The following is a 10,704-nucleotide window of genomic DNA, read 5'->3' as shown; positions in this document are numbered from 1 at the left end:
CTCCGCTCACTCACCTGTTCCGCTGCCCCTGCTGCTAATGTTACACCGAGCAGTCGTTCAAACACCAGGCGGATGACTGCCAATGTTAAACACATGACTTCAGTTTCCGATTTTTGGGGTGTTTTATCCAACTGACATTTGCGCAGAATGCTCCGTGTACGTTCCGTCTTGTCGTCAAGCTATTCTAAATGTTGAGTGGGTGCCTGCTGCGTGTGGCTTGTCGTGTTCCATTTTACGGTGACACTGACGCATGTGTATTTGCAAGTGTAATGACATGAGGATAGGACGCGAGGGCGATGAGAGGTTTTTGCCTTTGCTCGGCCTCACGTTGCATCACTCTCACTAAAGGACTCCCTTTTTTCTGTGTGCTTGAGTGAAGACGTTTGCTTTCCAGGAGCTAGATCTTGATCTTCCCCTCCTTGTTCCACAATGTTGTTAGCAACTGACTTCACAATAAAGATAAATTACCACAATCAGTCAGTCAGTCAGCAAGGTGACAAATAGAAGCATTGATGAAGAATAGCAGACAAGGAGCGTTTCGCTGTTGGGCACACATCCTGTCATATAGAGGAAATCATCAGACAGAAGAAAGAAATCATGTGGAGGAATTCACTTTTCCAAAAGTTCCACCAAACGAGTCACAAGAAATCATCGGGCTGGTAACATTGGTTATGGGACGATGCCCAGTTCCATAGTCCACGGCGTTGCTTTTTACTGCACAGTGTGCCCGTACGCAGGGCAGGTAGCCCGCACCCCTTCTACTTCAGAAGTAGCAACCAACAGAGTTTGTGTTCTGTCAAAGCAAACTCCTGGGGCCAAATGTCATGGCTGTTGATGAAGAAAACACAGCACTTGTGCTCAAGACGCCTTTCCTAGGTGAATAAAACAATGCTGCTGCTGCTGCGGAGGTTTTTTGTGCTCTGGCAGTAACAAAGCTGCTGGTTGCTGACTGCATCTTGAGAAAGGGTCAGTTTTTCTCCGTCTGTGTGATCTGCACTCTGGGAGCAGCTGCCTGAGGGAGAGAGGTGCAGACAAAACAGCAACACGGACCCATGTCGAGGACAAACACGCAGATAAGTCACAAAGAAGGAAAAAAGAAAACAAGAAAACCAGAGCGGGAGAGAAGGTGAAGGCTGTATTGTGTCTGAATCTGCTGTGTGTCCGTGACACTGACGGGGTGTCATCGCTTTGTCTGCGCCTGCATGTTTGTGTGCACATGTCTGTGCAAGAATTTATGTGTGCGCGTGCGTGTGTGTGTGTGTGTGTGTGTGTGTGTGTGTGTGTGTGTGTGTGTGTGTGAGGGTTTCTTCTGGTCAGGAGAGACCCCATTCAGGTCCATTCCACCCCCCCCCCCCCCCCCCAGAACCCCCTGCTGCTTCTGTGCTCCATCCCTGTCCCAGCAGCCTCTCACTCCTCCATGCCAGGGATTGTTTCCAAAGATTAGACTTTATATGAATATCCATAAACAGAATGGGACTCCCAGACTGTGAAAGCTATCAAAGACATATTTGCATCTAATCCTCAAAGAGCCCCCCCCCCTTCCTCCCTCACACCCCTTACAGAGAGCTTGCTACCCCCTTTCAGCCCCCCGAAAAGATCCTACTGAACCTTCCCCGAAAAAAAAAAAAAACCCTCAAACCTGCCATCCCCCAGCCCCCCAAAAAGACCCTCCCCTCTAGCCCCCCGGACCATCCCATCCATTCCCCAACCGTTGGGCCAGACAAGACCAGACCAATTCTGTTGGGGATTATTTGGCTTAGTGATGAATAATGGATGACCATCTCCCCTCTGGCTCTCCACCACAGCAGCACCTCTCAATTGGCCTTGGCATTGAGCCATTCACTGGCCTGTCTGGATGGCTGCTTGGCCGGCTGGCTGGCTACCCAGCCCAAGAGATCTGTGGTGATTGCAATATTGGGAAAGTATGGACACATTATTAGTCATGAATCTTGGGGAGGGAAGCTCATATTCATCGTATTATGTGGTGTCAAATGTGTAATTTGTGGGTTGAGGGCAGTAGCACCAGGTGTGGAGGCAACTATTATCAATTTAGCAGAATTTCCAAAATGTCCTGAAAAAATAGTTACTCTGAGTAACTAAGGTATTTTGGCGGTTCATGTTAATTTTGTTGGAATTTTCACTCCTCGCGTCTTTCAAATGGAATCTCTCACCTTGAAATATGTGGAAGAAAGCTGCGCACGGCACGCGAAATTACTGAAATTCAATAGATAAAATGTAACTTGATAGTCTTGGACACTGAGCAGACCACGGGGCAGAGAGAGTGTTGTACAGAGCGTGGGAGAAAGGCCGGAACATTGTCCTTGCCCTGAAAAGCAAAGAAGCCACTCTTCTTTTATTCCTCCTCTCATCCTTGTTTTGCACTTTATCTCTTTTGATTCGCTTCGCTCTCCGTCTTATTTTCAATGGAGCACTTGGGGCCAAAGAGACGTCAGTTCTGTGGACACACACACACACACACACACACACTCACAAGGACACACCTGGGCATAAGAGCGCCATCTGAAAGGAGACAAGTTCATCCAAAGGGCCTGGCTAACAGTAACACAGGAGGGGCCAAGCTCCTTTGTGCCCCTGGTCCGCTCAGAAGCTCCTTACCCCTCACTCTTCCTGAAGACAGACTCCCAAGGTGCAATTCGACAAGATGGTTTTTGTACACTCATTATTTGTGACCCTTTTTTTGTCTTTCATTTTCTTGTTTTACGGCTTTGTTTGTTTGTTTCTTTCAGCCGAGGGGTAGAGTGGCCTTGGTTCTTTTGACGACAGCTGTGCTGCCGAGCGCGGCATAGAAACAACACAAGTTCAGCACAATGACTGACAAGCGCTTTGTAGAACAGGAGGCCCACAATGAATGTGTCCCCTCTAAAGACCACCGGTTGGCCCCATAAAGACCAGAATATTAGAGGCTGCCTGGTCCAAGAGAGTCGAATGCACTCCCCTGCCACCCCCGGGAGTAGTTTGGACAACTGCCCCATCCTGCAGGATGGCAACATGGAGGCAAATGCTCCAAAAGTCCCCTGGACAGGCTGACTGAAAAATGGAAACGGTGCGGGTGAGGGTAGAACAATTATAATTGGAGTGTCTGCACTATGGGACTAAGTTTTTTAAATCTTGAAGTAGTATGAACCTCTAACCAACCAGCCTGTCATTGTTTGAGACTCATCTTTCTCCTCACCATTCTGGTAGTAATATACAGTACTACTTTCTGAAATATGGTCCTAATTGCTCATCAGACGGTGAACAATTAGGACAAGGCACCTTTAGGAACAGCTGCTGCAGGAAAGATGTTAACCAGTTAACCAATTTATGAATTCCTAAAAAAAATAATTAAGGCCTGTTCTCTGTGGCATGTCCATGGTTGTACAGTTTTTGGTTGAGATATTAAAATGGAATTTTTAAAAAAGCTATGTGAAAACTATGACAGACTGCAATAGCAAACATGGATGTGACGTCTGTGTATTTGCTTCTCATGCACTTTGTGTTTGCTCAGAGGTAAGTAAAAAAAAAAGTCCAAAACATACTGGTCCATACGCAAAAACTGTAAACAGAACAGGGCAAAGGAACTATGTGCAGGGTGTAATAAGGTCAGTCTGGCAGGTTAAGCATGTGACCGTGGCCCTGCAGCCCCCCACCCCCACCCCACCCATTCCGCTCTCTTTGACCCCTGGGCCCCAGGAATGAACCAGGAGTGAACCAGGAGTGGCACGGCAGTTCTCAGAAGCTTCCAGAAACTTCCAGAGCCCTCTCACCCCTCAACCTTGGTCCGGTCTTAGCCCCTGTCACCCCTGCAGCAGCTGGAGCGGCTCAGAGAGCTCTGCCGGCGTCCACAAGGGAAGGGTCAGCGTGGCCTGACACCTAACCACACCTTTAACGCTGACAGACACATTTAAGGGACACAAAAACACCAGACTGTGAATATAGACAAGAATGGACAGAGAAAGTGAGCATGGGTAAACACAAAAGAAGGCGAAAAAGACTGTCAATAGGATTCGACCTATTGATTATTAAAACCAGGACACATGACAACATCGTTTTTTAGATGAAATAGTTTCACCAGATCTGTCCATGGCAGATATTGTATGGTTAGAGTGAGAGAGAGACAACTGTGACTTAATATGAATAAATCATTGTTAGGTTATTGTTAGTGTTGGGCAACTCAGACAGTGGACATTAAAGGGGCACCTCAGTAATTTAGTACCACGGTTCCATAAACACGAGGGTCTCACAAGAAATATGTTCTAAACAGAATTTCCCAGCAGACAGACATAGCAGAGGCTGAGCACCTTTAGTACAGAGAAAACATGCGATCCTACTCTTCCCAGAATGTGATACAGATTTTTTTTTTTATCTTTATGCCCGAAGATTGTAACCTGGGCTTTCTGCTGAAATGCATCCCATCCCATGTCAAAAATAAATATTATTTTCATCACAAGGGCTGTACGGTGGCGTAGTGGTTAGAACCCACGTGTATGCGTGGGTTCTCTGCGGGTTCTCTGTCTTCCTCCCACAGTCCAAAGACATGCAGAATGGGGTTAGGTTCATTGGAGACTCTAAATTGACCGTAGGTGTGAATGTGAGAGTGAATGGTTGTCCGTCTCTGTATGTGGCCCTGCGATAGGCTGGCGACCTGTCCAGGGTGAACCCCGCCTCTCGCCCAATGTTAGCTGGGATTGGCTCCAGTCCCCCCCCCGCGACCCTTAAATGGTTGGATGGATGGATGGATTGTCCTCACAATGCGCAAACTGAAATTAAAGTAAGGACAGTCCACTAAAGTTGCCGAAGTGTCCCTTTAATTAGCTGGTCTGTGAGGGAAGGCAAACATCCGGTCACCTGTACGAAAGGCAAACAAGCCTAACATTTCACGTCGCTACATGCAGGGTGAACTATGCTGGCGTCAAGGTTAGAGGGGCGAGCAAGAGAAGAGGTCGGGGAGGCAACAACAGGAGCAGCAGGATTAAAAATGGCTGGGAAAAGTGGGGGAAAAGGGCAAGTAGTGGTGTTTGCCCCTCTGTCGTCGACGCCGCTGCAGGGCCGTTGAGCAGGGCTCTTATCTCCAGCAGAGTGGCCAGCAGGTCGGACTGCGGCTGCACTGGGCAGTTTCCAGGTATAAATGTGAATAAACCCCACCCCACATCTCCCAGGAAAACTATGGATTAGTCATTTTGAGGAATGTGATTCTCTGCTCTTTTTTTGCTGAGACTTAAAAGACACGATTTATACCTCTCCTATAGCTTTAGATAGATTCCTACTGTAGCTACAGCCAGCAATCCTTAGCATAAAGTGAGAGACAGGGAAAACAGCTATTCTGACTCTGAGGGTCACAAGCTTCCACGACCATCAGCTCTGAAGCCACAAATAAACGCATTGTATCTCGCTTGTTCGCTCATCTGTCTCTCTACAAAAAATAAAATTAAAATAAGGTAGACGCATTGCTTTAAGGATACTGTACAGAAATATAAGAATCAGCCTTTAAAAAAAAAAATTGTCCTGGATGCAAGAAAATGAAAATAACAATACATACCAACAAAAAAAAGGAACATTTATCATGTGTGGCAGTTAAATATCATTCAAAATCAATCACTGTGAGAATCCCAGCTGTCACGGGTGAACATATTTTACAAGCTATGAATGATGTATCTGCTGAGTTACTGTCCGGCCCCAGCTGACACTGAAATATAGTTGGCATAAAGAGGCCGGAGGATGAACTTTGCCTCTTCATTCACAGGACAGTAAACAGGCGTCCTACTGTCTCCCACTGCACATGCATACATACGCGCAGCTCGCACACACGCACATAGACACACATGCAGGTGCATCGAATAAGCACACGCGTTGTCAGAGGGCACTGACAGTATGACCCTGTTTTACGAGCCAAATAAATTCTGCCAGCGGCGTCGCACCTGGAGAACACACGCACGCACGCTCAGATATGACCATAAGCATACAACTAACCCAGTCATATGCATGCATGCGAGTGCACACCACCCCTGCGCATGCGTTTATGCACATTAAACAGAGCACGACACGGACACACACGCTTCGAACACTGAGTGCTTCGGCCGTGGCGGAGCGGCGAGGCTTTCGCAGCTATAGGACACGGCGCCACTCCGAGCTCCACAGCCCGCGGATCAAGGTCAGATCATTCTGGCCTGTGGAATCTACTGCCCCCTGCCCCACACCACGGACCCCCCCCTCTCCTCCAACACCCATGCCCTGGAAGGGAGCCACCCCTGCAGTGTGCCGAGGGAAGCCCCTTTAGCGATAGACCAAGCGCTGTCGATAACACACAGTGCAGCATTCTCTGAAATAGTGCTGACCTGTTCAAGGCTCGCCCTTGTGTGTCAGAGCACAGCACACGCTGTACACTCACGAAGCAGACCAAACACTTGTGGCCCTGGAAACAGAGTTTTTAAGGAATGTCAGCCGTCCGAGAGGTCAGTCATAGAGGCAGTACCTTAAGGCTCATCTGATTATGCACCAAGAAACCGAAAGAGGCCGCTCAATTATGGTCAGTGCCTTATTCAAGGCGCCGCCCCCCCCCCCCCCTCACCCCTCACCCGCTGTCCTTCTTTTTCACTCCGGGGTCAAAGTTTTCACCTTATCTGGAAGCCATCAGCGGTACCAGTCCCACCTCTGTGACTCATTCAGCTGAAACCGTTGCATGTCGTTAAAAATCCTTCTTTCTCCGTCCGAGAAGAAGGAAAGAAGAGAAGGGAAGGAAGAAAAAAACAGACGTTTAAGGCAATACTTCACCAGCGAGGTAATCCAGGTCTCTGCCAAGATTTTCACTACCAGTTACAGCACATATTGACTAGCGGGCAGACAACGAGTCAGATGTTGTGAAGGAGAGGGAGGAGGACAGAAGGGGGGGGGGGTTCTGCTGTGATCCAGTTCACTATTTTGGCTGGGGCTTTCTTCTCGCTGTGTGGTCATGAGGGAGATCGTCACAGCCAGCAGGCACTGAGGACACTGGCTGGCCGCAGCCCGACAGAGAAGCCACATGGTCAGAGACAGAGAGGGAGGGAGACGTTTAAAAGAGGGAGAGAAGGAGAGCTACAGGGGGAAAGGCAGAGGTATAGGGTGAGAGGAATGCTGGTGAGGTTTTTCTGGTTTTCTTTTTCATGTTCTCACATTTTCTCCCTCTCTGCCCCTGTCTCTTCTTCCCCCTCCCCTGTGCTCCTCAAAAACTTCCTCCTAGCTCTTGCACTTCAACTTCAGCCGGCCCTGCCCCGACCAAACTTCAACTTAAGCCGCGTCCCCTCCATCCATCCCTCTGTCCCTCTTCTCTCCCTTCCCCCCCTCTCGCTCGCTCGCTCGCTCGCCCTCGCTCTCTCCTCAGACAGACACAGCTACCCTCCTGGACGTTTCCTTTCTGTCGGCCTGCCCCAACAAAGGTGCTCAGTCATGTGAAACCTAATCTCCAGCCCCCCAAAACCTGACCCCTGACCCCTTCAGTCTTCACACAGCCAGAGGGGGAGGGGAGCCGGGGCAGGAAAGGGAGGCTTTTGGGAAAAGGTCACATTCCCGAAGACACTTTTGTGTACGCACGTGTGTGTGTGTGTGTGTGTGTGTGTGTGTGTGTCTGGGCGTGCGTGTACCCAGTCCATTATGTGGTTTGTGTTCCAGCATCAGCATGTGTGTTTGATTCCATGTCTGCGCACAAATGTGCAAGTCTACTCCGGTGCGCTAAAGGGCCTTTCAAGTTTTCATGTGCGTGCATGCACGCATGTCATGTCTGTTGCACAGTGGGCGTGAGTGTGTGTTTGCATAGGCACACTGTACGTGCGTCTGTGTGCATGTTTGCGAGAAAGCACTTTCAGCCCCGAAGCATCGCTGCCCATAGACAAAACACAGACTTTGTTTTCTAGCTGGGCCGGACCTGCAAGTCTTGTCTGGGCAGAGCTCCTCTCCTTCCACACTAAACTGGCAATCCTCAGATCTTTGTGTGTGTATGTATGTGTGTGTATGTGTGTGTGTGTGTGTGTGTGTGTGTGTTCCAGGCACTGGGTGTCAGCTGTCCTGGGTGATTAGTGCTTTTATATTGTTCCAAGGAGCCCGGACGAGGCCCCCTCTTCACTGCACCCCAGCACAGCTGCAGTCGGCCTCTCCATCTCTACTCTTCAGCTACCTCTACTAACTGGCACTCATGAGACAGACTCCAATCCAAGAAAAGAAAGGGGGTCTGAAACAGAGGCAATAGCTACAGGAAGAGGAATGGACAAAGACAAGGAGCCAGACAGAGTGCAGAGTATAACATAGCAAACAAAAAAAAAGGAAGGATAGGAGAGACGAGGGGGGAGATGATCCACTGACAGCTGATGCAGGGAGGAGACCGTACAGCGACAGAGAGAAGGAGGAAGGCAGAGGAACAGAGGGAGAGCAGCGGACAGGGAGAAGTGGCATATTAGCAGGATTAGAGAGTCAACTCAATGAGCCGACTCTCTGCTGGACAGGATTTCCCCAGCTATGCCTGGGAGGCCTCCCCTGCTTTAAACACGCAGGCAAGTCAGGACAGAGAGGAAGGTGAAGTAGGGGAGGAACGGAAAAGCAGAAGAGAGCGAGAGAGGGGGGGGGGGGGGTCGGGTTGGTTCTTTATCTCTTCATGAGAATTTGTGAACTAGTTTCAATTAGCATAATGAACTCATAAATTCTTGCCCTTCGACAGAGAATCAGCGTACCCCCCCCGACTCGCCCAGGAATTGGAGTAACAAAAATAACGCTTTACATTTTCTCCAACGTCTCGTTTCGCAAATGGAAAACAAATTTGAAGAAGAAGGCGGTTCAAAGGGGGGCTATTGGCATTACTCCCCCCCCCGCACAGCAAACACAACCAAATCACTCCTTTCAATCAAAGGGCTGTGTCTGTTACATTTACGAGTTGAGGACATATGTGTACACAGGGAGGAAGGGGAGGGGGAAGGGGATGGTAGGCGAGGGCCCAAATCTGCTCTGGGAAAACTATGTCTGCTATGCATGGTTTGTTTGGTGGCGGGATTTGTGGGCCAGAGCATTGTTGCTCTCTTGACATTGAACTTGGGAGGGACAAGGCCGGGGGGGGGGTAACAACCCTCCTAAAACTTTGGAAGTGCATGTATGAGCGAGAACACACACAGGCGAACAATTTCTCACTCCCAGCACCCGCCCCTCCGCCCCCACTTCCTTGCAACTCTGCTTTATCTTAACTGTCAACACCTGGCCTAAGCAGGAACCTCTCTCTATCTGTGAACTTTAATCTGGCCCTGCTAGGCAAACAGCGCCAGGCTCGGACAAGGAGAGCGATTAGTCTGTCACGTTGCCCTCCAGTGCTTCAGCGGGGAGAGGAGGAAACAGGGAAGGGAGAGGTCGGAGGAAGGGAGACACAGAGAGAGAGAGAGAGAGACGGGGGCGGTAGGAGAGTGTATGAAGTTAGATATCGCTAAATGAACAGAGGGGAGAAAAGAGACACAAAAAAGAGAGGAGGAGGGGGAAAAAAAAGACAAAAAGACCACGCAACGGCTGAGAAAGTGGTATGGAGGAGTTAGGGGCAGGACAGCGAGAGAGAGGGAGAGGAGGGGATGAGGGGGCTGTTTGAGATATAACACAGACGCTCAGCTGACCTGACAAGGCCACAGAGCAGAGATATGGTGGTGAACCTCCACCCCCATGACGGGTGACTCAAGCTGAGCCATGCAAACACACCTGGGCGCCGTGCATCCAGACAAATATGCCCACTGTGCTCCGGTACAGTGTAGCCTGCATTGAACTGCCTGTATGTGCGTGCGTGTGTGTGTGTGTGTGTGCGTGCGTGCGTGTGTCACCTGGTGGTTCTTTCCGTTCTGAACATATATCTTATGCAGTGTTATACATATGAATGTACATTCATGTAAACGGGTGAGCATGCAAATGGAAATTAAAAGCACCAAATTCAGATAATGTATGTAATACTTTTTATTTTTTTCAAGACAAAATGGCTGAGTGAAGAGAATAATGCAGACAAAACAGCTGAAAATAGAGTGGCATCTCCGTAACTGAAAAATAACAACAACGAAATCTGTAAGTCGAGCGAAAACTCGTAAAGGTTGGTCAATGACCTTTGGTCATCCGACAGAGTAATTAAGCCATCGCAATTTATCAGGAGGGAGAAAAAATTGAACTGATTTGTTTTTGCAGCGACTCTGTTCTGAACAGAGCATGTGTGTGTGTGTATAGTCATAATAAATAATGTCGACCAATGCCACAGGTCAACTTCAAGTTCAGTTCAGAACAAATAGCTTGAGAGTAAATACAGAACACAGGATGAAATCAGGCTGAAAACTTAAATGTACCTCAAAACCATCAGCGATGATAACATGTACCAAACTTTATTCTTTCTGTGATTTCAGTTATATTTAGAATATGCCTTGCATATGACATGTACCATATTTAAATTATAAAGCACCATGGTTCATTTGGCAATGATGAAACAAAGTTTAAAATAACGAAAACAACAAAACTGTAGCAAAAAAAAGAAAAAAAGAAAAAGAAATGCTATTCAGATTGGCGTTGGATTGATTGCATATGACAAAAGGTCTTTTTCAAAAACGGCTGGAATGTTGTCAGGTGGTACATGTTCAAGGACAGTAAAAAGTTGGCTACCGAGAAAACCCAACAATAGCTTGTATTACTGCATATAAAATGGCAGGAGAGAAAAATATATAAAACAAACTA

Source organism: Scophthalmus maximus, chromosome 8 (assembly GCF_022379125.1).
Source record: "Scophthalmus maximus strain ysfricsl-2021 chromosome 8, ASM2237912v1, whole genome shotgun sequence".
NCBI classification, from domain to species: domain Eukaryota; kingdom Metazoa; phylum Chordata; class Actinopteri; order Pleuronectiformes; family Scophthalmidae; genus Scophthalmus; species Scophthalmus maximus.
This window is presented reverse-complemented; position numbering follows the sequence as displayed.